This window comes from Octopus bimaculoides, chromosome 21 (genome assembly GCF_001194135.2).
Source record: "Octopus bimaculoides isolate UCB-OBI-ISO-001 chromosome 21, ASM119413v2, whole genome shotgun sequence".
Classification (NCBI taxonomy): Eukaryota; Metazoa; Mollusca; class Cephalopoda; order Octopoda; family Octopodidae; genus Octopus; species Octopus bimaculoides.
In genome coordinates, this window is record NC_069001.1 from 24269651 (window position 1) to 24277071 (window position 7421).

A 7421-nucleotide genomic window follows, 5' to 3' on the forward strand; every position below is an offset into this window, starting at 1 on the left:
TGCCATCCGGTTTCACCAGTCCTCAGTCAAATCGTCCAACCCATGCTAGCATGGAAAGCGGACGTTAAACGATGATGATGATGATGGTGATTTATTCTTTTATATATATATATATATATATATATATATATATATACACACATGTACAACAGACTTTCGCACATTTTCCGTCTGCCAAATTAACTCACAAGGCATTGGTCATCCCAAGGCCCTAATAAAAGACACTTACCCAAAATGCTACCCAGTGTGAGTGAACCTGAAACCATGGGGTGCCAAAGAGATACCTTAATCGCACAGCCATGCCAGAGCTATTCCTGACTTTCAAAATCACAGTTTCATGAGCTCCACCAACGTTGCTGTGTTGCTATTGGATAATAGCATTCGAATTTCTTCTAGCCACACTGTATTCTGATTAAACCCCTTTGTGACATTTATTGATTGTTTCTTCATGTAAACCGCTGATTGGATTCGATTGAATTTCTTGTTAATTATTTTTGTTTTTTTCCTTCAGTAATTCACGTCTGATGCCAGAGTTTTTCACTGAAAGCTTTTAACACCTGTTCGAGCGTGATTAATTTATACACGGCTGTTCTCTTTTTTCCCTCTAAACATTGTTTGTTTTAGTTTTCAGTGTTTGTAATTATTTGTTTGTTTGCATGTAAAAAAACAACAACATTACATAACTGATAGTTCTCTTTCTTTTCCAAATCCACAACCACCACAGCTTTATGCTTTTTATTGCTTCGCTCTTTTTTAAATTCTTCTCTTTCTCCAAGGGGCTGTTTTGCAGTTGTTGAGAGGGTATATAAACATCTGTTAATTTGACAAATTGAAGTGATCTTACTTGTGTAAATATTCTCTTGTGATTTCATTAAACACCATAGGAACAAGCTCATTAATTTTTTATATTCATAATAGACGTTGTATTTTCTGAAGTGGGAATCTTAGAAATAAAATGATCTACTCTCGAAACACCTCACTGAGTAATACTCTTGAAATGATAAACTTCAATTGCTTATACTGCTCGCTCTTCCAGATGGAAGTATTATATTTTACAGTTACCACTGTTGTTAGGCTTTCTAATTGCATATTGTAAACCATCAGCTTGGTTACATGGTTACATAACGGCATTAGAGTGTTCAACCTGGTTGTAATGAAGCATATTAATTTCAGAAGCCCTGTTTATTGTTGAAGGAATGTCTGATCTAGGAGAATAGACTTGTGGTGTTATTTTTGCAATGCTTACATACTCGGGAATAAATTTACACTCTCCAATAAGGTATCTATTTATTATTAATATATTGTAGCAGATTCGAACGTGGATATCTGATCGCTATTGTGGTTTTTTTTTTTTAATCTTGAGAGAACACCTCCGCACTTTAGGCAACGAGTGTTCATAAGAAAAGGGATTCACCAGAACACACACCGTCTAAAGGGAGTAGGTGCTCTCCGATTATGAAAAATAACAGGCATCGGCTATATTCGTTTTGGAATCTGTCAGAATGTATTAAAGATAAATAGATACGTTGTTGTTTGGATTCTTACTCTTCTGCGCACACCCCATGAGTTATTTACACTGCTCAATTAGCAGAAAATTTTCAAAACATCGGCTACTCTGTTGCATTCAAATGATGCCAATGTTGACATAATTGATTTACCGTGAAATAATTTAGTCCTGGTTGCAATTCTTCCTGGTATATTTCCGTTCTTTTCATAAAACAAATAGAGGGATCGTCTATATCGATTTCATGTCTCAAAAAAAGTTTATTTTATATTTACGATTCCTTCTATAACTTGACTAAAATTTACCTTTCTCGATTTCTATTTATTCATTGCTTCCATGTCGATGATGACGTTAGTAGCCATGCTGTTTGTAATACACTCCTGCATAGAGAATCATGGTTGAGACGACAAGCACTACCGTTCTAAATAAAATTTCATTAGTGAATACGTTTAGAAGAATTATCAGTTGGAGAAAATATTTAACATACTCAGAGAGTTATCTCCTGAGGTAAATATGCGACTGCTGTCATCCAGTGTCTATCTTTTTTTCGCGTACGTATAAATGGGTGCATATATATGTAGGTGAAGTATAGACGAATGCTTATGAAGTTCGTTTCACAAACACGTACCTTTTTTGGTCCCACTTTGTGACATTTTGGCTAGGTGCCATTTCTGCTGCCTTGGATAACCCCATAACTTCTGAGTAAAAGTAGATAAGCTGGAAACTCGGTAGAGGCCTGTAGGATGGAATATATCTCTAACTGAAATCCCATTTTACTTACGTCACACTGAGTCACGCTTTTACCACCTTGGAATTACATTAAAGGTACAGCGTCCATGGAATACTCAGCCACTTAAATATTCAATGAGCCTGATAGTTCACTTGGTCAAAACTTAGAACTGATGGTTGGTAATTCTGAACGAGATCTATGTATGGTTTTTCTTTGAGATTTATTCAAGTTCATACTTACATATCTTCTCTTAGAAAGATATACCCGTGAAAAAACCGCAACACGCTTAGGCATTCTTTTAGGTGTATAGGTGACGTTATTTCCTGACATGTATACGTTTGTCTATAATAATATAATATAAATGAATAAAGATACGCCAAAAAACTGACTCGATAGCTAACAATTTTTCTATAGTAGTACAGTTTCTTTATATCTAAACTTCTCCAAATACTCAATTTAAAATTTCTTAATAGAAATCTTATTAGACAAACACTAATTAAACCTCACTCTGACCCATGCTGTGTGAACAACCAAGTTATCCACAATCATTCCTTTGTGAACTTTAAAATACAATAACCAACTTCTGCACAAACAATGTAATGACTTAAATTTGATACTTCTCTTTACGCTTTCACTTCCACGCCTGATTGAACCTTAAACAATAACCAAAATTCCAACAACAAACGAAAATAAATCTCCTTACCATAATTTTCCATCAACCCACAACCTACAAACACATAGTGTCCCTTCACAATTCCTTCTCCACTCTACCTACATCTAATTACAATTCCCATTGCGCCACCATACTAAAAAGTACTCGCCAAAGATTATATAAGCTCCAAAAGAACACAACTAAGGCACAGTCTTCTGAAGCCCAGCAAGACGAAACTACGAAGTTACTGTCAACCACTTTTTCGTGTAAAAGTATTTATATTTCCCAGTACCGCCTGACTGGCTCCCGTAGGATTTTCGAGCGAGATCGTTGCCAGTGCCCCTGGACTGGCTTGTGCGGGTGGCACATAAAAGACACCATTTCGAGCTTGTCCGTTTTCGTGCGGGTGACACGTAAAAGCACCCACTACACTCTCTGAGTGGTTGGCGTTAGGAAGGGCATCCAGCTGTAGAAACTCTGCCAAATCAGACTGGAGCCTGGTGTTGCCATCCGGTTTCACCAGTCCTCAGTCAAATCGTCCTACCCATGCTAGCATGGAAAGCGGACGTTAAACGATGATGATGATGATGATGATTTATTCTTTTATACTTTTCAGCCCAAAGGTTGTGGCCATGCCGAGCACCACCAGTGTAGTCACTTTTTCAATGGCAAATCTTCTGATTGGCTTTTTGTGAAGGAGGGGGTTTAACACTATTGCCCTGTTTTGAGTTTCCTGCCGTGATAAAAGCTCATCTGGGACCTTGTAACCTATATATATATATAAAACTTTTATTTGTTTTGGTTTTTGGAGTCTGAGCATACTGAGGCACAGCCTTGAAAAGTGTTGTCGTACAAATCGACCTGAGTACTTGTATTTTAAGCTGGTACTTTTTAGCAGTCTCTTTTGCCGAATCGCTAGATTAAGAGGACGTAAACAAACCGACATATGTTATCAAACTCTTGTTGGGGAGGGAGGAAAACACATAGGCACATACTCACATGACAGAATTTTTCTGTTTCTGTCTATCAAATCCACTCACAAGGCTTTAGCATAGGAAATTTGCCGAATGTGATGAAGTGTAGGACTGAACCCAATATCACAAGGCTGGGAAGCAAGCTTTTAATCACAAAGCTACACAACCATGCTGATGCATACTTATGTATATATATATATATATATATATATATATATATATACATATAGGAAGAGAAATGATTATGGATTCGCATCAGACACAGGTGAAGTGATAGAACGAAACAAACGTATTCTATAAAGTGAAGTAAAGTGAATAACATTTATTCAAATCAGAGTCAGTATTTACTGTGTTGGGATTCCGTTTTTCAAGAGATGCAATAACCATTCTTTGAATTTGCTTTATTTACACATCTATCAGGTGAAATTTTGGGAGAGAAAAAAACCCAAAATAATAAAAACAAAAAATCTAACAGTGAAGACAACTTGACCTGCTGCTGTCGGTTACAATATATAATACATGGCTAAAAGAATGAGGAAGAAAAAAGTAAGGGGTAAGAGCTATAATACGTTGGTGGAGAAGATGTAGAAAAGCAAACGAAAAAATCTAAGCAAACAAACCATCGATGAAGAAGAAAAAGAAGTGTAACAAAGAATCATGGGAAATACTTAACACCTTTCATTTACCTGTTTATTTGCTTATTTGATTATTTCTTCCTCATTCTTCATTTTCTTCCTGTCTTATTTTTTGTACCTCCTCATCTTCCAATTCATCTTCTATTTCTTCTCATTTTTCTTGTCGCATTTCTGCTTCACGGCATATTTTGCTCTCTCTACACCTCTGTCTTCCAATTTTTCTTATTCGTTTTCTTTCCATTTACCGTCTTTTCCTTTTTCTCAGTCTACGACTTTCTCTCGTCTGCTTTTCTCTTCCAGCGAAAAGCCCTTTCTAACCAAACGATCTCGCCCTAGTTCTATACAGGTTCCGTTGAACCAAAGGAACCCATCTAAATGATATGTCTAAAGCATATCTCTAATTATGGATTTTAAGTTGTGCGAAAACAAAATGAGAATGTTCATGTGGCTGCTCATGCAGGCTTCATGTTAAAGAAATGTTATCAACCTATCCATCCCTCGATCATATATTACACACATGCTCACGTGCACGTATACGCACATATACGTATGTGTGTGTGTAGGCATAATGTATAAAACATACACTTATATACACAGATACACACACATATTCACATACATAGATCTACAAATACACACGCGCACACACACACTCACTCACAGACACAGACGCAGCCACACACAGATAGACACAGACACACACACACACACACACACAACTATATCTGTACATATGAAAGTTGTGGAGGCATGTGGTGATTTCTTTATTTGAGCACTCGGGCTCGACATAGAGGGGACGATACAGGGACAGACAAAATAGCACAGTGGGGATATAAAACATAGAATGAATGAATGATAGAAATGGCTTTCCTGCTCCCCACTCGCAGGCAGTGTCATTTGAATGTTTTTTTATTAACATTTCTAATTCAGTTCTTTTTTCTTTTCTTTTTGCTTCTTTTTTTTAAAGTCACAAACGATTTAAAAATTTTACTTACATTTTCTTTCCCTTTTATCACACTAGATACAGCATCAAATCTTTGATACCGTATCTGGTGGCAGTTCGTCAAATTGAACTTGTAATCCTGTTATTTCTATCTTCTCCCAAAATAGGAGGCGAGTGGTTTCGATTCTTGGAGTGGACGATGCTTGTGTTCTTTAGCAAACACGTCATTTCATGTTGTTCTATTCTACTCGGTAGACAAAAACGACTTATCCTACGTCAGACCGGCGGCTCATCTGGTGGAGGGAATATATATACTCTACAATGGTGCATCCCAAAGTGAGCAGTACTGCCTTCCTGGGAGTGTTGGAAAGATCCAGAGGGGGAATTCAAGGAAAGTGGGGCAATAATGGAATGGTCAAAAGGTGGGTGATGGTTGTAAAAGCAACAAAATAGTGGATTAATTAGGTTCAACTTTATATGCAAAATAGAGTTGTTTTGAATTTGAGACAGAACGTGGTGAATGTGGTGGTGGAGGGCGCTAGGAATGTGGCCCAGATGCCAACGGGCAGCAACCCGATAAAGTTTGGGTATCGCTGCTCTACAAGATTGGGAGCCTATGCTTTGGGAAAGATCTTCGGTTCTTTGATATATGCTAAATTGGGATAGATTCTTGTGATAAGGAAAACAGCACTGTCGAAATAAAGAAGAGACACAGGTGTGGATGTGTGGTAAGACGCTTGCTTTCTGGTCACATGGTTCTGGGTTCTGTACCACTGCTTGGCACCTTGAGCAAGTGTCTTCTACTATAGCCTTGGGCCGACCAAAAACTTAAGAGTCGATTTGGTTGATGGAAACTAAAAGAAGCCCATAGTATATATATGTGTGTGTGTCTGTGTGTGTCTTTGTATCTGTGTTTGTCCATTACCACTGCTTTGTAATTGTTGTTGGTATGTTTAACGTCCCTGAACTTTAACGGTTCGGCAAAAAGACACCGATAGAATTAAGTAGCAGACTTAAGAAAAAAAATGTAGTGGAGTTGATTCATCACACTAAAGATTCTCCAAGGTGGTGCTGCCCCAGCATGGCCGCAGTCTAACGACAGATACGAGTGGAGGACAAAAGCTAGATACCATTCACCACATACTGATAACATTCTATTCCGCTAACACAATCATCATTTCTGTATGTGTATTTTATTTTTGATCATTCCCGTCATTCTCAATATGAAATGCAAAGACTATATTTCTGGAAAATAAAATAATTCAGCCGGATTTGAAAACAGCACGACATTATTGTTGGAATCTATTTCTTGTAACCGCACACTGTTGTAAACACGCATGCACACACACACACACACACACACACACACACACACACACACACACACACACACACACACACACACACACACACACACACACACATACACACACACACATCGTGGATATGTTCCTGCACAGACACTCATACAAACGCTCACACATATAAATGATTATGTATTTAGATCTGTCTGAGCAAAGATGCGTTAGACCGAAACAATAATATCTTGCTGTTTTCAAATCCGGTTCAATTATTTCATTTTCCGCCAATATTGTCTTTGCATTTCATATCGAGAACGATAAAATAATGACAGACTGAAGTAAGTACTAGCTTCAATATAATCAACTAAAAAAAAAAACAAAAAAAAAACATAAAGATGGTGCTCCATTTTGAGTGTAATCTGATGAGCGAAACCAAGCTGGAGTAAAGAACGGTTATAGCCTTGTGGAAGCTCTGGCTTTGTGTTGAGGCGTAGGCATGGCTGTAGTGGAGCAGGCGTAGTTGGGTTCTGGGTTCAGTCCCACTTTGTTGCACCATGGGCATGTGTCTTGTTATAACTTTGGGCCAACCAAAGCCTTGTGAGCGCATTTAGTAGAGAGAAACTAAAAGCCAATCATATATACATACATACATACACACACACACACACACACATATATATAT